The 20,191-nt window shown below is 40.8% G+C and overlaps 1 long non-coding RNA gene across 1 annotated transcript; it reads left to right on the top strand.

Annotated features, from left to right (window-relative positions):
• Positions 1-1,717: 1,717 nt before the first annotated feature.
• LOC145424262 (uncharacterized) lies at positions 1,718-3,565 on the top strand. The gene is made up of 2 exons (XR_013905281.1): positions 1,718-2,475; positions 2,779-3,565. It is a non-coding gene; the product is annotated as an uncharacterized LOC145424262 (long non-coding RNA).
• Positions 3,566-20,191: the final 16,626 nt, after the last annotated feature.

Here is a 20,191-nt window from a genome sequence, read left to right as displayed (position 1 = left end):
GTCGGACTGCCGTTTGACAATTTTCCATTTCTTCATTGTTTTTCCTCTTCAGTATTGACTTTGTTTTGTTTTCTTGTCAACATCGGAGCCCTGGCTTCTGTAACAGGATGGCATTTCTATTACTGCATTTTATCTTCAGTCGTCAGGAGTCGGAGTGCTGCAGCCAGGGTGCCATAATTGAGATCCTCATGTGGCTGGGCAGCCAAGATTCTCCGCCAGTGGATGTGAATTTGATTGCCAGGTTTTAAGTGCCCCGTCTTAAGTGTTTCTTAGGTTTTAGAATTAAATATGCATGTTGTCAACAAAAGGTGGAAGAGTAGGTTAGGTAAAGTGGCCCAAAAGTTTTAGAAATGCAAATTTGGAGAAACTACAAGTTTGCTATGTACGCGCTTTGTAGGCTGTCGGCATCTGCCAACTGGGATAGGCTCCCTTCCCCCCTATGACCCCGAATTGGCTAAGTGGAAGAAAATGGATTGATTAACCTTGCTCTTGTGTTAGCTTTCTGCTACTAGCTCTTACGTTATGTTTTCCTTTCTTTTTCTCAGGGATGCCACTCACAAGTTTGCTTTTTCCACATCTTCCCGTCTTCTTAAATCCATGCATAAATGGTTTTTGAATCACATCACATTGTGTCATATTTACCTGACTTGCTGGGATACTCATCTATGTTCACCTCTGACCTCCCAGCCCATTGTTCCTTCAGTGGGCTGGCTTCAGTCATTATGCAAATGTACTGTTTATAAGATTGGGGAAACCTGCAGTCAGCTGAGACTGAAGAAGTCACTTGGATGAGTGACGAAATGTTTCTACCACAAAACGCTACGTCCAGATTAACAAAATCAACTTTTGGAGATGCCTGAAAAATAGTTCTGCTTGTTGATGTGTCCCAGAAACTATGGTGTTGTCACTGGATCTGTACACTTCAGCAAGAAGGCATCCAGGTATTCTTCATCAAAGTCAATCCAAATGTTGCTCTGGACTTTTGTTCCTTAAAGGTCTGTCATATCAAAGGTGGTTTTCTTTCTTTCTTTGGTGATGTCACAAACCTGGTATTCACAGAGGTCATTTTGATGACATTTGCAGCAGTTGCCCTATCATGTAAGCCAGGAGGTACTACACTCCAAAAGATGTTACCGCTTTTGGATTTATGTTTCAGCAAAAGCGGGAGCAGCATCAGTACCCGTAACCTCTTCAAACTTATCAGATGCATTTTTGTCCTCTGGTTGATAATCTGTATTGTCCTCCTCCTCGGAAAGATGGTCATCAATATTGCTATGCTGTTTTGTGACCAGCAAAGCAGGGATAAAGGGAAGTGTTTGTTCAGGGAAGGAGACAAACAGGTAAAGCCCCTAACTTCTCTCCGACAGTGTTAGTGAGCTCATACTGTGTTTATGATTTCATTTTCAGCAATAATTATTATTTTATAGTCTTTTATTATAACTGGGTTGAAACCGACCCAAGCAACACAAAGGTCATAATTTTCACAGAAAATTTTATAATTCAGTTAAATTTTTGTTTTGTTTTGTTTAAATATAGATTCTTGAAAAAGTCAAAAAGCCTTGATGCAATAAACACATTTAAAAGGCACTTTTATACATTTGTAACCAAAAAATGGGTCAGTGCCAACTCTAACACAAAAGGAAGGCTAATTCACTTCAATGTTATTGTGGCAAATCACAACAACAGTTGCCTCAAGTCATTTTTATAGTATTGTAAAAGCCCTTTAATAATAGAGAGAAAACCCAACAATGAAACAACCCCTTTGAGAAGAACTTTGTAACAGTGGGAAGGAAACAGAAAGAAACCACCGGCAGAATCAGGCTCACAACGGGCCGTGCCCGACTGGGGGTTAAAGGAAGAAAGACAACAGACACAACATGAAAGAGTAGGTAAGTAAGTAAGTAAGTAAAATTTATTTATATAGCACTTTTCACAGATAAAAAAAAAAATCACAAAGTGCTTTATGTAACCCTGGTTAACATAGCTAACAACAAATAAAAGCCTGTTAGTAAAAACAGTCATAAGAAATATATTACAGGTGATAAATAGTCAATAAATAGATCATAATGGTTAGAAAATTCATTAAAAACATCAGCAATGATATAATTCATGGTATAGGATTTCATTTGTGTTTAAAAACATGTTAAAAGGGTACAGAACTTGCTAATTCATGGTGTTTTATGTTAATTCAGGTAAAATGGCTAAAATATGTGTTGAGACTCTTATTGTGAAAGGGCACGTTGCAGCGTGACTCCTGTGATTAGCCACACCCAATCGGGTTGTTCCTTCTTTTTGATGCTCGAGAGGGAGAAATGCAGACAGTCCTTGCAGAGGTGCTGCTTAAATGAGTGAAAAAATAGTAAAAATAAGCCAAAAATCTACTTAAAGCCATTTTTGTACTCTGGAGAATGTATTTTTGTTTTTCCGACCTGTCCTTGCCTTGGTGACGTTGTGAACATAACCGAACGGGACTTGGTGAGTTCAGAAATTGTCTTTTATTTCATGCAAGACATTTTTGTTGTATTATATTGCTCATTTCATGCAAATGGAGAGCCAAGGTAGCAGATTTATGTTGTTTTATGTTAAAAACGGTGGATTCGTGCTTAAACGACACACAGGCTGCAGTTCAAAGGCCTTTGACGGTGTTTCAGCGCGCCATATTGGCGTCACCTCATTTACGGCTAAATAAGCTGGAAAAAACGGACTTTTACTGTTATTTAAGGGCTACCCGTGTGTTATTTTCGAATGTTTATGCACTTTATTTTGTTGTTATGGTAGGCCATTAAGGTTTGGATCGGGAAATGCTGAGCTAGAATCGGAGTTTGATCCGCTGAGCGAGAAACAAGATGGCGAGCCACCCACGGACCCATTGAACTGTACCGAGCAGGAAAAAGGAAAACGCCCCCTGCTGGACGTTGAGCTCTTTCGCTGAAAAAACTGGTAGGATTAATCCATACACCTCTGCAAAAGAACAGCGGACTTTCAAAGCACTGGATAATCATTCGGAGCAATTCCAGGATTAATAGTTAAAGGACACAAAGAAAACTTTCTTTTGTTTGTTTAAGGGATTTATTCAGCCTTTTGCTGAATTGTTTTCAGTTTTACATTTATTTATTTATTTTTGTAATTTATTTTGGTCAACCTTACATTTTAATGCTGTAATGGTGTTAATGGAAGTGTAAATAATTTTGTTGGGTTAAAACAAAATAAGAACTGGTTGAGAATTTAAAGGTGAACTTAGACCAAGATTAAATTAAATCTTGGGCCTAAAGAACTGAACTTGATTTAAAATAACACAGTGTTAATGCAAATAGATCAAAGGATAAACTTGAACTTAGAACTTGAAATAAATAAAACAATAACCTAGGTTGAGAATAACATCCTTCTAAAGCCAAATAAAAGGTTTTGAGATAAATAGGATGAACTAACAGAACATACTGAACTAAGAAGGGGAAAGAAAACATCTTGTTTTCCTTAAATGTGTGATGTTGAATGTTTTATGTAATGTGTCTATAACTGTCTATTCTCTGTCTTCACAAAATAATAAGCCAGCAATTTAAACGTATTTACTGGTCTGTGGTCTTTATTACATGCTACGCTCATTACTGCTCTAGTAGTCGAACCTAACTGGTCCTAGTATACTGTAACGACTCCAGAAGTGTTACAGAAGTGGCGAGCCAGCCAGGAGCAGTAATTGATCCCTCAAGCTTTTTTCCTGACCCAGACCTCAAAAATAGGCCAAGTCCGTCAAAATGGAAATAGTTGACAGAGAAAATGTTAAAATCCCAAACTCAGTTATTGTTAGTGGGATTACAGGCACAGACGCTGATGAAGCTTTAAAAGACTTTTTAAGCAGATATGGTCGAACAGCAAGAACCCTTAAGATAGATGACCCTAAGTCTTCTTACCACAAAAATGCTATTGTAGAGTATGAGAGTGGATCTGCTCTGTCGACACTTGAACCCTTACTACCCTACACACTTGAATGTCCGAATGAAGTCACTTATCAGATACGAGCCCTGTCACCTGAGTACATCGCAGCTGTTACCAACGTCGCCACCAACAGTTTTTTCAATGAACTGCAAAGCATTGCTAGACTTAGTGGCAAATCTTTTGAAGCTGTTCTGCATGAACACCTTTCCCAATGTGCTCAGTCAGTCACACACAGCACAGAAGCTCCTACCCCAGATGCACATAGTGAACTAACAACCCAAGTACAAGCAAATGACCAACCTATCCAAAGTGAAACTGCAGAACTGATCAAAGCTAACATATGCATCAGCGATTCTGAGTCAGTCAACCAGACACAACCAGATCTACAAACTACCATTCCACAGAGCTTTATAACACACCCTGATGTGCAAAAGGTTGTAGTAGAGCACATAGTGCGAAGTGAAGCTCTTGTCTCACCAGTGAGCGCCTCCTTCCGCCTCAGAAATTTTTCAGGCAAACTGCCCTGTCCTAGTCATGAGGTGGACTTTGATACATGGCGCCACAGTGTAGAGCTCATACTTCACGATCCCAATCTGTCTGACTTGCAACGCTCACGGAAAATCGTACACAGTCTTGTACCGCCTGCTGCCAACGTGGTGAAACCTCTGGGCCCTGAAGCCTTGCCCTCAGCTTATCTTGAACTACTCCATTCAGCTTTTGGCACTGTGGAGGATGGCGACGAGCTTTTCGCCAAATTCCTCAACACATTACAAGATGCAGGTGAAAAGCCTTCACACTACCTCCATCGCTTGCAAACAGCTCTCTCAAAAGCTCTGAAAAGAGGCGGTGTCGTAGCTAGTGAAGCAGACCGACACCTTCTGCGTCAATTCTGTCGGGGGTGTTGGGATAATGCCTTGTTAACAGATCTTCAGCTCGAAAAGAAAAAAGATAAACCCCCCTCATTCACCGAGCTGCTGCTACAGTTGAGAGTGGAAGAGGACAAGCATACTGCAAAAGAAAGCCGAATGAAAAAACATTTTGCTGCCACCAGACCAAAAGTAGCCTCTCACTCTATTGCTGCAAATGCTGACTTTCCTGCGCTCACCATGCAAGACGATCTCACTGAAATGCGAACACAAATAACTGCGCTGCAGAGTGAACTGACGAGATTGAAACCCCAGAAAGTAGACCCACCAGTAGATGCTCAAAAGGATCTGGTCACAGAATTAAAGGCACAAATCAGTCAGCTTCAAAGCCATCTCGCAACATTAACCCCGAACCCTCCTAGGAAAAAGTCTAACCCTCCAAAAGCTACTGCTAAGACCAACTCTCAAGTACCCGAACGAACCCTTTTGACATCCCAAGCTGCGAAGAGTAGGCCCAGGCCTGGTTACTGCTTCCAGTGCGGCGAAGACGGCCATATTGCCTCTGTGTGCCCAAATGACCCAAACCCGTCTTTAGTCACTGACAAAAGGAAACAGTTGAAAGAAAAACAGTTGCTGTGGGATAGACAAAACAAGCAAACACAGCCTTTAAACTAAAGGGAGCCCTCATTGCGGGACAAATGGGTGCTACGGACAAAACTAGTCCCACCGAACCTTCACATAAACCCAAAAAACGATTCTCAAACAATAAATCAGCCACTGTGAAACTACCCAAGGGTCTAATTGGAGCTAAGTACACTGCTCAAGTGAAAATCAATGATCAAGCTTGCAACTGCCTTCTTGATACCGGATCGCAAGTGACCACAGTGTCCCGATCGTTCTATGAAAACAATCTTGCAGACCTTGAAATCCATCCAATACAGGACCTGCTAGAAGTCGAAGCTGCAAATGGTCAGAATGTTCCATATTCAGGCTATATTTGTGTCGACATTACCTTTCCAAAGAACTGTTTTGGTACTGAACTTACTGTGTCTTCTCTTGCATTAATTGTTCCAGACACACGCTCTAGTGTTCAGTCTTCTCTCTTAATTGGCACTAACACTCTTGACCTTGTCTTTGAAAGCCTCTCCTTGGCTAATACAGACCTCAGTATCCTGCCTTATGGTTATAGAGTAGTGCTGAGCGTGTTACAACAAAGACACAAGCAAAAAGAGGACGACAGCCTTGGTCTTGTCACTTTGTCAGGGAAAGAGCCTGAAGTCATTCCTGCAGGCCAAAGTCGAGTCTTAGAGGGTTTAGTCCACGCAAAAACTGAACACTCAGGCGGGTGGGTAGTAGTCGAGACCCCCTCTACATCCTCCTTGCCAGGTGGAGTCTTGGTCACCAACTGTCTACTTACCCTTGCTGAGAAACCCTCACAAAAGCTTCCAGTGGTCCTGCGAAATGAAAGTAAGCATGACATAGTTATCCCTGCGAAAAGTGTCATTGCTGAAATGCATGCTATTCAAGAGATCATACCAAACAGTCAGATCACAGAGCAGTCCAAACAGACTCCCAGCTCAAACCCTGCTGAGCTTAATCTTAACTTTGCTGATTCTCCAGTCCCTGCTGAATGGAAAGAACGAATCACACAAAAGTTAAGTGCTATGTCGGAGGTTTTTGCACTACACGATACAGACTTTGGTTGCACTAACAAAGTAAAACACCAAATCAAACTGAGCGATGAAACCCCTTTTAAGCACAGACCCCGTCCCGTACGACCACAAGATCTTGACGCCATACGGAGGCATTTGCAGGAGCTAAGCGATGCAGGTGTCATTCGCGAATCCGAGTCGCCATTTTCCTCACCGATAGTGGTGGTAAGGAAGAAGAATGGAGACGTAAGACTCTGTGTAGATTACCGTAAGTTGAATCTGAACACCATCAAAGACGCCTACGCGCTTCCTAACTTGGAAGAAGCGTTCTCCGCCTTGACAGGATCGAAGTGGTTCTCGGTCCTTGACCTCAAAAGTGGGTACTACCAGATTGAGGTCGATGAGGCAGATAAGCACAAAACAGCCTTCGTATGTCCGATGGGGTTCTTTGAGTTCAACCGGATGCCTCAAGGCATAACAAACGCTCCCAGCACATTTCAAAGGCTGATGGAGAAATGTATGGGTGACATCAACCTTAAGGAAGTCCTGGTCTATCTAGACGACCTTATAGTTTACTCCGAAACCCTCGAACAACACGAGACCCACCTTCTCCATGTGCTTAATCGTCTCAAAGAATACGGTCTGAAGCTATCGCCTGAAAAATGTATGTTTTTTCAGACGTCAGTTCGGTACTTGGGGCACATTGTCTCCCAAAACGGTGTAGAAACAGACCCCGAGAAAGTAGCAGCGTTAAAAACATGGCCAAGTCCCAAGAACTTGAAAGAACTCCGCTCCTTCTTAGGGTTTGCAGGGTATTATAGGCGGTTTATTAAGGACTTTTCTAAGATCGTAAAACCCCTTACCAACTTAACTGCCGGATACCCCCCACTGCGAAAAAACAATGGCTCTAAGTCCAACTACGTCCAATACTTTCAGCCAAAAGCTCCTTTCGGGGAGAGATGGACAGAGAGTTGTCAGAAAGCGTTTGAGGCGATTATAGACAAACTGACTTCTGCCCCAATTCTAGGCTTTGCCGATCCCAAGTTGCCTTATGTATTACATACAGATGCAAGCACAATCGGGTTAGGGGCAGCTCTTTATCAAGAGCAGGAGGGAGAGTTGCGAGTAATTGCATACGCAAGTAGAGGACTATCCAAAAGCGAAAGCCGTTATCCTGCTCATAAGCTTGAGTTTCTTGCCCTCAAATGGGCTGTAACGGAAAAGTTTTGTGATTACTTATATGGCAGTCCTTTCACAGTAATAACTGACAGTAACCCTCTAACTTACATTTTGACCACCGCTAAGTTAGACGCGACGAGCTATCGCTGGTTGTCCGCCCTGTCCTCTTTCGAGTTCCAGCTTAGGTACAGAACAGGCAAACAAAACATGGACGCAGATGGCCTATCTCGTCGTCCGCATCTCGAGCCATTAAATGACCTTGTCTCCCTGAAGGAACAGGAGCGGATCCGTCAGTTTGTGCAACACCACTTGCCTGGCACCGATCCTTTCACTCACGTTCCCACTCAAGCTGTCAGTGCAATATGTGAGAAACATCTAGTCCAGTCTCTTGACACAGACCATGCTCTCGCCTGCCCACTCGTAACTTCACTGTCTACGTCCGTTGATGCTGTTCCCGACAGTTTCGACCAGTGTGATGCTTTTCCTGTCATTCCAAGCTTGTCAGAAGAAGAGATAAGACAAAGTCAAACAAACGATCCTGCTATCAGTGAAATCATACACCAGCTTGAAACAGGTGAAACATCTCCTCCTACTGTACGCAACGAGATCCCACAACTTAGCATCCTTCTGCGTGAGTTAAACAAACTTGAGTTGCAGAACGGGATTTTGTACAGAAAAAGACAAGTAGGTGAAGAGACACAGTACCAGCTGGTTCTTCCTGAAAGTCTAAGATCTATGGTTTTCAAAAGCCTTCACGATGACATGGGTCATTTTGGTCTTGACCGGACCCTTGATTTAACCAGAACCAGATTTTTCTGGCCAAAAATGGCCTCAGACATAGAGCAAAAGATCAAAAGCTGTAGCAGGTGTGTTTGCAGAAAGACCCTGCCAGAGAGGGCGGCGCCCCTAGTAAACATTCAAGTCACCAGACCTCTAGAGTTGGTGTGTATTGATTTCTTGACAATTGAACCAGATCGCAGCAACACTAAAGATGTCTTAGTTATTACAGATTTCTTTACGAAGTATGCTGTAGCAATGACAACTCCCAACCAAAAGGCTAAAACTGTAGCCAAGGCCCTGTGGGAAAACTTTATAATCCACTACGGTTTTCCCGAGAAGTTGCATAGCGATCAGGGAGCAGACTTTGAGTCAAAAACTATCAAAGAGTTATGCGACCTAGCTGGGATTCAGAAGGTCAGAACTTCACCCTACCATCCCAGGGGAAACCCTGTGGAGAGGTTTAATAGAACCCTGCTAAACATGTTGGGTACACTCAAAGACGAAGACAAGAAACATTGGCGTGACTTTGTTAAGCCACTCGTTCACGCGTATAACTGCACCAAACATGAAAGTACAGGGTTTACGCCGTACGAGTTAATGTTTGGCAGACAGCCTAGGTTACCCATTGATCTTGCCTTCAATGTCCCCCTGAACCATCGCCAGCAGCAATCTCACTCACAGTATGTTAAAGCCCTCAAATCTCACCTTCAGGAGAGCTACCAACTGGCTACCAAAAATGTAAGCAAAGTTGCTGAACGTAACAAAACTAGATATGACAAACATGTAACCGAATCTGTCTTAGGTGTCGGAGATCGCGTGCTTGTAAGGAATGTTCGGATTAGGGGAAAAAACAAATTGGCTGATAAGTGGGAGTCCGTCGTCCACGTGGTTGTAAGCCAAAAAGACAACCTCCCAGTATACACAGTCAAACCCGAGCATCACCAAGGTTCCACTAGAACTCTCCACAGAGACCTTTTGTTACCTTGTGGGTTTTTGCCAACTGCCCCTGAAAATCCTCCAGCAGTCCAAGTAAAGCCTCATCGGCCAAGCACACGTCAACACCCAACAACTGATCCTGATTAACCTGAACTTGAATACAACTCTGAGGAGGATAACTACCCTCTGTATTACCCTCCACTTCCTCCCAAGGAGATCTCAAGGTCGATTGAGGAATACGAGGTAGTTTTTCCTCCCAAGGCTAAGTCAAACCATGCTAATGAGCAACCCAAATCAGACAATTCTCAAGTCTCAGAAGATGTGACAGTGCCTGATATTGCTCAAGAGCACATGGACATGACGGAAACTGTAAATTTACCTGATTGTGGAAACCTACCGGATATGGAAAACTTACCTGAAGATGACAAAATACCTGAAATGGAGAAACCACCTGAAATGGAAAACTTGCCTGAAGCTGCAAAGGAAGGAGCTCAAATAACTCCACCAAATGAAATGGACAATGCATCGGATTCAACGAAAACTAATGATGAGGAAGCAACTCAAACTCACGTGAATGAAACTGAACCTGTAAACAATGAAACTGAAAGAAATGACCCCGAAGCAGAGCAATCAGTCAGAAGATCATCCCGAGAGAGAACAAAGCCCAAGCACTTAACATACCCTCAATTAGGCAACCCTCTTGTTGGCATAGTACAGTCTTTGTTCCAAAGCTTAAGTGAAGCTGTCACAGGCTCTATTGAAATCCATGATATCCAGGTAGTCTGAGTATGCATTATGCAAAGGGGCTAGCATACATTTAAGAGGGGAGGGTGTAACCCTGGTTAACATAGCTAACAACAAATAAAAGCCTGTTAGTAAAAACAGTCATAAGAAATATATTACAGGTGATAAATAGTCAATAAATAGATCATAATGGTTAGAAAATTCATTAAAAACATCAGCAATGATATAATTCATGGTATAGGATTTCATTTGTGTTTAAAAACATGTTAAAAGGGTACAGAACTTGCTAATTCATGGTGTTTTATGTTAATTCAGGTAAAATGGCTAAAATATGTGTTGAGACTCTTATTGTGAAAGGGCACGCTGCAGCGTGACTCCTGTGATTAGCCACACCCAATCGGGTTGTTCCTTCTTTTTGATGCTCGAGAGGGAGAAATGCAGACAGTCCTTGCAGAGCTGCTGCTTAAATGAGTGAAAAAATAGTAAAAATAAGCCAAAAATCTACTTAAAGCCATTTTTGTACTCTGGAGAATGTATTTTTGTTTTTCCGACCTGTCCTTGCCTTGGTGACGTTGTGAACATAACCGAACGGGACTTGGTGAGTTCAGAAATTGTCTTTTATTTCATGCAAGAAATTTTTGTTGTATTATATTGCTCATTTCATGCAAATGGAGAGCCAAGGTAGCAGATTTATGTTGTTTTATGTTAAAAACGGTGGATTCGTGCTTAAACGACACACAGGCTGCAGTTCAAAGGCCTTTGATGGTGTTTCAGCGCGCCATATTGGCGTCACCTCATTTACGGCTAAATAAGCTGGAAAAAACAGACTTTTACTGTTATTTAAGGGCTACCCGTGTGTTATTTTCGAATGCTTGTGCACTTTATTTTGTTGTTATGGTAGGCCATTAAGGTTTGGATCGGGAAATGCTGAGCTAGAATCGGAGTTTGATCCGCTGAGCGAGAAACAAGATGGCGAGCCACCCACGGACCCATTGAACTGTACCGAGCAGGAAAAAGGAAAACGCCCCCTGCTGGACGTTGAGCTCTTTCGCTGAAAAAACTGGTAGGATTAATCCATACACCTCTGCAAAAGAACAGCGGACTTTCAAAGCACTGGATAATCATTCGGAGCAATTCCAGGATTAATAGTTAAAGGACACAAAGAAAACTTTCTTTTGTTTGTTTAAGGGATTTATTCAGCCTTTTGCTGAATTGTTTTCAGTTTTACATTTATTTATTTATTTTTGTAATTTATTTTGGTCAACCTTACATTTTAATGCTGTAATGGTGTTAATGGAAGTGTAAATAATTTTGTTGGGTTAAAACAAAATAAGAACTGGTTGAGAATTTAAAGGTGAACTTAGACCAAGATTAAATTAAATCTTGGGCCTAAAGAACTGAACTTGATTTAAAATAACACAGTGTTAATGCAAATAGATCAAAGGATAAACTTGAACTTAGAACTTGAAATAAATAAAACAATAACCTAGGTTGAGAATAACATCCTTCTAAAGCCAAATAAAAGGTTTTGAGATAAATAGGATGAACTAACAGAACCTACTGAACTAAGAAGGGGAAAGAAAACATCTTGTTTTCCTTAAATGTGTGATGTTGAATGTTTTATGTAATGTGTCTATAACTGTCTATTCTCTGTCTTCACAAAATAATAAGCCGGCAATTTAAACGTATTTACTGGTCTGTGGTCTTTATTACATGCTACGCTCATTACTGCTCTAGTAGTCGAACCTAACTGGTCCTAGTATACTGTAACGACTCCAGAAGTGTTACATTTACAACACAGGAAATGGAAATATAAAACAATATAACAGTAAATAAAACAGCAAATAAAACAATAAAACTATAAAAACAGCATAGGAGGAAATTAGTCAAATGCTTTTCTAAATAAAAATGTCTTCAGCTGTTTTTTAAAAGAATCAATGGAGTCCGTGCAGCGAAGAGACAGTGGAAGAGAATTCCACAACCGTGGTGCTACAGTCTGAAAGGCCTGATCACCACGAGTTTTAAAACTAGTGCGCGGTACCACCAGCAGTCTCTGATCTAATGACCTTAAAGCCCGAGAAGATGAATGTGGTTTCAGCAGGTCAGATAAATATTGAGGAGCTTGACCATGTAGGGCCCTAAAGGTTAGAACTAAAATTTTAAAATGAAACCTAAAATTTACAGGCAACCAGTGAAGGGAGGCCAAAACTGGAGTGATATGCGATCTTCTCTTGGTGCCTGTTAAGAGACGTGCTGCAGCGTTCTGCACCATCTGAAGACGATTCAAGGCAGATTTGTTAAAACAGGTAAACAGTCCGTTACAGTAGTCTAAATGAGAGGAAGTAAAAGCATGAATAATCATCTCAAGTTCAAGCTTTGATACCATTAGTCTGAGTTTAGAAATATTCCGTAAATGATAAAAACCGTTTTGGACCAGCTCCTTAGAATGCTGCTCGAGCGACATCGAGCTGTCAAATATGACACCGAGGTTTCTAAGGCTTGATTTTACATAAGGGTCTAAGATGCTGATATGCTGCCTGATCTCTGGGACCATGTGGTCTGGAGCAATAATTAGAGTTTTTGTTTTATCAGAGTTTAGTTGGGGAATGATGATAGTTACTGATTAAATGCTGAGGGGTATGTAAACAAATAGTAAGTGAAAAAGGTGAGTAAGGAAGTTACACTCAGTGCATCATGGGAAGTCCCCAGCACCCTAAGCCTATTGCAGCATAGCTAAGGGGGTATTCAGGGTCACCTGGTCTAGCCCGAACTATATGCTTTAACAAAAAATAATATTTTAAGCCAAATCTTAAAAATCCAGTTGAATCGAAACTGGGAGCTGGTTGCGCAGAACAGGGGCCTGAAAGCAAAGGCTTTGACTCCAATCCCAATCAAAATGCATCCACTATTATGTTATATATCGTTTTTTTAAATTGTAAAAGTAAACCTTTCTACAAATTAGCAGATTCAGTTATACATGCTTTTTCCGTTGCTGTCAATAAAGATAAAAAATTATTTTTTCATTACTTTTTAGTTCTCAATTCTAACACCAGACTATCAAATAGCCAAACACCAGTCTATTGGCAGTATGTGATCATTTATATTAGCATTTATATCTAACAATTTATAGCTAAATTGCTATTACCTAAATAGCTAATTGCTAAGAACAATTAGCTTTTAGCAATTAACTCTTAGCAACTAGCTATTTAAAGCTAAATCAACTTAATAATGTACCCACATTTGTTACATGAGCCGTTTAGGTTTCTATATCGTGCCACAAATTTGCATCACACTGCACCGATTCTTAATAATTTAGTACTAACTGACAGCTAGTGGAGGTTTTTGCTGAGCAAATAGTCTGCAGTTCAGTTTGAAAAGGTCCCCTGGACCAGGGTCTGACAAGTTTAAAAAAAAAAAAAAAAGAGCAAGAAAGAAGAAATGGGAGGGAACATGAGAATAAACGAGATAAATAAGACATAGTGATGGAAAACAGGAAGAATAAGCAACCGAGAAGATGAGATAGCACTGAAAAAAAGCAAGTGTCCTGTTTAGGTGGATGGCTGAGGTCAATAAAGTGCAGCCTGGTGGAAGAGAAAGAGCCTTACTGCAGTTTTTATGAGCGGGCCTTTCTCCCTGTTCATATGGGGTGGCCTCTCATAACAGAAGGAAAACAACTAATCAATAATTGAGGAGAGCGGAAAACACCGTGTGCACAGGAACTCCCTAAGGGGATCCCTTTGCTGTGGAATATGTGTTTTGACTTGAGTGTCTAAGTCCAGGTATTTCTTTTCCTTTTTTTTTTTTTTTTTGCTTGTGTATCAAAAGGGCTCATTATTTTAAACTCTTATACATAATACAGCAGAAACACATATCTTGTTATTCCAGAGCATGCTTTGCAGAGCTTATACACAGGGTCAGTGCTTTAAGAGTTACAAAAGACATATCTCTGAGGTTAAAATGTTTCTTTTATGTGGGCTATAACATTTTCAAAGGTCAGCGTGTGCAAATAAATCCAAATAAATTGTCACAGATGTGAATTAATTAGATAACCAAGATAATAATAAAAAAATAAAACATCACAACAGTATTTTGATAGGACAGAGTCAGGGATTAGTAGTCCTTCTTATTCCTCCTTCAGTTTCCTCCTACAGTCCAAAGACATGCCCGTTAGGTTAACTAATGATTCTGAGTTGACAGTAGGTACATCAAGTGCGTACAAAACACGCCACTGGTGCGTGTTGGTGCAAACCCCACTATCAAACCAGGATCTCTATTTCAATATGAAGTCTCTGGTTGGTGGCTTTCAAGGTTAGGTCAGTTCATCATCTACGACTGACCATAAATGCATCCAACCTGTTTTGTGTAATTCCACTTTATATGTTTCAGTTGACTTGAATGGTGGCACAGCCAGACAAGTCTTGTGGATCTTTATATATATATTTGTAGAGCAAAATTTAGTATTTTGGTCTAGACAACCCAAAATGTGATGTCCACATATTTGGATGCCTGGTCCTCGGAGGTTAAATTTGCCTTTCCCTTACAGGATCCTAAGACACTCATGAATGCTTGTTCAGAATGCCTCAAGTTTATGTATTTTTGAGGGCAGCCCATTATTATGCAGTCAACCTAGTGTATTATCCTAGTGCCTTCTGTGGTGTTCTTGATTCAGTTCACTTTATGAAAGTTTCACATCAATATACAGTACAACTTTTTTTCCCATGTCATGTTAGGATTAAGGTCAAGGTTAGGGCAACAGGTTTAAAATGTAATATAATACTTATAATACACAAGATCCACACCAGAAATGGCTAGGACTATTTATACACAATCCCATGTTATCACAGTGGTGAGTGCTGCTTGTGGGAGCCGGTGAGTATTTGCTTGTATAAGACACAAAATGTGCATATGGATTTAGGTGTCTGAGTTGTGAATGCTGCAGACAGGCAGCTTCAGGTCAGCTGAGCTTTGTGTGGGGATTAGTTGCCTGTTGGCAAAGTCAGAGCTACAGAATCACTTTCCCCTCAGGCTCTTTGTCAGTCCGCCACACACTGAAAGACAGACACAGTGACAAGCAGACGGTGGGCCCATTTTTGTTCAGGGCTATTTCCTCTCCTCCTTTCTCTCAACTCAATTCTCCCTCTGCTCCTGCTGCTGCATGAAAAGCTCTTAATTCCATTTTTTTTTTTTAAAAGCATATGCTCGCAGGGTTTATGATTCAAACTCCTATTATAGGTTGCAAAATCCATTGCCGTTAAACAACGTAGGCCTATTGCAAACTTTGTTAAAGTCATCATCTTATTTATTAACAGCCAGTCAAGGCTGACTCATTGTCGGTGACTGTGCGGTCCTCAACACAACCAATGCCTCTAGTTAAAGTATATTAAAAGATATACGCTCAATGCATATAATTAACTCTCGTGCTGCTGACTGGCACAACCTTTAGTTTAAACAAATGCCTCAGTGGGAAGGTCATAGTGTAATGCATGACAAGGCTGCATGAAGCGGCAACCTGCATGGAAGGCTGCGTGCACAACCTCCACCACGAATGTGTTCGCATGTGGAACACCACCAGGATATTGTCAATTAACCGCTGAAAACAATCCTTCACTGCCTTAGGGGGTTTAGCAGATAACTAGGAGGGCAGTGCCAGTTAGAGGAAAATTGGCCGCTCCACCAGGCTGCATGATGATGCTCAGGTGCAGCACAGAAATGCTCATTAATTCCTCATACCTGGAGGTGGTGAGCATATATGATGAAGCCAGCATTTGAGGGTTTTGCATCACAACTCCTCATATTAAAACAGTAGGACTGTAAAACATAATGAGATTTTTTTTAACATAATGATGAAACTACATGAAGGTTAGGAAAAAAAGGAGAAGGGATTTAAGCACTCTATGCATGCGGATTGAAGTCGATACCGATTTCACTCGGCAGACAGAATTGCATGGACATGCAGATATATAGAAAAGTAAAAAAGAAATATATATAATTTTTTTTCAGTGTTTAAATTTGAATCTTCACATACAGGATATTATAACTTACAATATGAGAGATATATGTCTTGCATCAAGATACAATTTCAAAATAATAATGCATACAGCTCTGGTTGGAGTTGTGCATCAAAAGGTAGGATGGGGACCCTAAGATTAGTTTTATTGCTGCAGCTTGAGGAGAAGAATTACTTCAAGATATGTCTCAATTTATATTGTGCGGTCCAGCAGATTTTTTATTATGTATATGTATGTATAAATATGTATAAAGCTCATTTACAGTGGGGCAAAAAAGTATTTAGTCAGCCACCGATTGTGTAAGTTCCCCCACTTAAAATGATGACAGAGGTCAGTAATTTGCACCAGAGGTACACTTCAACTGTGAGAGACAGAATGTGAAAAAAAAATCCATGAATCCACATGGTAGGATTTGTAAAGAATTTATTCGTAAATTAGGGTGGAAAATAAGTATTTGGTCACCTCAAACAAGGAAAATCTCTGGCTCTCACAGACCTGTAACGTCTTCTGTAAGAAGCTTTTCTGTCCCCCACTCATTACCTGTATGAATGGCACCTGTTTGAACTCATCATCTGTATAAAAGACACCTGTCCACAGCCTCAAACAGTCAGACTCCAAACTCCGCCATGGCCAAGACCAAAGAGCTTTCGAAGGACACCAGGAAAAGTATTGTAGACCTGCACCAGACTGGGAAGAGTGAATCTACAATAGGCAAGCAGCTTGGTGTGAAAAAATCAACTGTGGGAGCAATCATCAGAAAATGGAAGACATACAAGACCACTGATAATCTCCCTCGATCTGGGGCTCCACGCAAGATCTCATCCCGTGGGGTCAAAATGATCATGAGAACGGTGAGCAAAGATCCCAGAACCACACGGGGGGACCTGGTGAATGACCTGCAGAGAGCTGGGACCAAAGTAACAAAGGTCACCATCAGTAACACACTACAACGGCAGGGAATCAAATCCCGCAGTGCCAGACGTGTTCCGCTGCTGAAGCCAGTGCACGTCCAGGCCCGTCTGAAGTTTGCCAGAGAGCACATGGATGATACAGCAGAGGATTGAGAGAATGTCATGTGGTCAGATGAAACCAAAGTAGAACTTTTTGGTATAAACTCAACTCGTCGTGTTTGGAGGAAGAAGAATACTGAGTTGCATCCCAAGAACACCATACCTACTGTGAAGCATGGGGGTGGAAACATATTGCTATGGGGCTGTTTTTCTGCCAAGGGGACAGGACGACTGATCCGTGTTAAGGACAGAATGAATGGGGCCATGTATCGTGAGATTTTGAGCCAAAACCTCCTTCCATCAGTGAGAACTTTGAAGATGAAACGAGGCTGGGTCTTCCAACATGACAATGATCCAAAACACACCGCCCGGGCAACAAAGGAGTGGCTCCATAAGAAGCATTTGAAAGTCCTGGAGTGGCCTAGCCAGTCTCCAGACCTCAACCCCATAGAAAATCTGTGGCGGGAGTTGAAAGTCCGTGTTGCTCGGCGACAGCCCCAAAACATCACTGCTCTCGAGAAGATCTGCATGGAGGAATGGGCCAAAATACCAGCTACTGTGTGTGCAAACCTGGTAAAGACCTATAGTAAACGTTTGACCTCTGTTATTGCCAACAAAGGTCATGTTACAAAGTATTGAATTGTATTTTTGTTATTGACCAAATACTTATTTTCCACCCTGATTTACGAATAAATTCTTTACAAATCCTAACATGTGGATTCATGGATTTTTTTTTCACATTCTGTCTCTCACAGTTGGAGTGTACCTCTGGTGCAAATTACTGACCTCTGTCATCATTTTAAGTGGGGGAACTTGCACAATCGGTGGCTGACTAAATACTTTTTTGCCCCACTGTAAAAGGTCTCATCACCTTGATGTAACACTCACCATCACTTTATATTCAAACTAAATATTTTAGCCTGCACTAAACATTGCTTCACAATGTGAAGGAAAGCACAGCTTCAACAACACCTCATGTATCCAATATCTAATTATTGAAAAGAGAATTCGGACTTTACAAATTAGCTTAAAAATTTTGGGTTCATCAAAAGTGACTGAGCAGTCCTTTTCTTTGAAAATAATGTTCCTCTCCTGTCCTCTTTGTTCACTCTGACTGGAAACAATAGCAGCTACACTTTTACCTAATATACAGTTGATACAGTTGACCACAACATATTTCTCAAACGACTGGAGAACTGGGCAGGTCTTTCAGGAACTGTACTAAACTGGTTCAAAACATACTTAGAAAACAGGAAATACTTTGTATCAATAGGTAACTTCACATCTGAGCAGACAAGTATCACATGTGGAGTTCCCCAAGGTTCCATCTTGGGACCCCCTCTGTTTAACATTTACATGCTCCCACTGGCACAGATTATAAAGAACAACAAAATAAACTACCACAGCTATGCAGATGACACACAAATATATATCACAATGTCACCAGGAGACCAAGGCCCTGTACAGGCTCTTGGTAAATGCATTGAGGAAATTAATGACTGGTTGTGCCACAATTTTCTCCAGCTAAACAAAAACAAAACTGAGGTAATAGTCTTTGGCGCCAAAGAAAAACGATTACAGGTCACCAGAGAACTTCAATCTATACACCTAAAAACCACAGACCAGGCGAGAAATTTGGGTGTAGTGATGGATGCAGACCTAAACTTAGAAAAACACATTAAGACAATAACAAAATCAGCTTACTATCACCTCAAGAATATTTCAAGGATAAAAGATCTGATGTCTCAACAGGACCTGGAAAAACTAGTCCATGCATTCATCTTTAGTAGGCTTGATTACTGTAACAGCATCTTTACAGGTCTACCTAAAAAATCAGTCAGACAACTACAGCTCATTCAGAACTCTGCTGCTCGAGTCCTCACTAAGACCAAAAAAGTGGACCACATCAGTCCAGCTCTGAGGTCTTTACACTGGCTGCCTGTCCGTCAGAGGATAGACTTTAAAGTTCTGATGCTGGTCTATAAAGCTCTGAATGGTTTAGGACCAAAATACATCAGTGACCTCCTGACCCAGTATGAACCTTCCAGATCCCTCAGGTCATCTGGATCTGGTCTTTTATCAGTTCCCAGAGTCAGAACCAGACACGGAGAAGCTGCATTCAGCTTTTATGCTCCTTATATCTGGAACAAACTCCCAGAAAACCTCAGATCAGCGGAAACACTCAGTTTATTTAAATCCAGGTTGAAGACTCACCTATTCTCAGCTGCATTTGAATAAAGCACCAAATCCACACTTTTAAGCTTAAATTTCAAAACTTACATTTTAACTACTGATTTTATCTATTGTTCTGATTTTATCTGTTTTGATTTTATATAGTTTTGTTTGTTTGTTAATTAGTTTGTTTGTTTGTTTGCTTCTTTTAATCAATTTTAAATCATGCTTTTTATTTGTTTTTGTTTCTAATGTCTCTGTAAAGCACTTTGAATCACCTTGTTGTTGAATTGTGCTATACAAATAGCAAATTGCATATAAACTGTTTTGGAGTTAAACTGGAGCTTTGGAATGCGGCAATATGAATAATAATACTTAAATGTACAGAAATATGGAGCTTTACAAAGAGCTCAGCAAATATCTCCAAACACACTTAAAAAGAAAGTAAAATACTCATTACTACTTCATGCTCGCTCCTTTTCATCCCCACTTTTTAGATGCTAACAGGACCATAACATTAACACAGGGACGAGAGGGGAAAAAAAGAATTCTTAAGGATGTAAGCATCTCATTATTTGATTATGTATTTCCAGCCCATCAACTGAAAATAACTCTAGGCTGCAGCACAAGAAAAACAAACTCACCCAACAGTATTATATACTAATCTTACTATCAGATTTTGTTGCTCAATCACTGAATGAAATCTAATCATTCTAGCTCACATACACTCCTTTACCATAAGACCATCCACTATTTTTAAATACACATTTTGAAATCTAAAAATTAGCCTCTACCAATCAGGCATGTATGTTATAGTGGCCAGACAGAAGCCACTCCTTAGTACATGACAGCCCGCCTGGAGTTTGTCAAAAGGCACCTGATGAACTCTCAGACCATGAGAAACAAAATTC

This window comes from Astatotilapia calliptera, chromosome 23 (genome assembly GCF_964374335.1).
Source record: "Astatotilapia calliptera chromosome 23, fAstCal68.1, whole genome shotgun sequence".
In the NCBI taxonomy this organism is placed as follows: domain Eukaryota; kingdom Metazoa; phylum Chordata; class Actinopteri; order Cichliformes; family Cichlidae; genus Astatotilapia; species Astatotilapia calliptera.
This window is presented reverse-complemented; position numbering and strand designations above follow the sequence as displayed.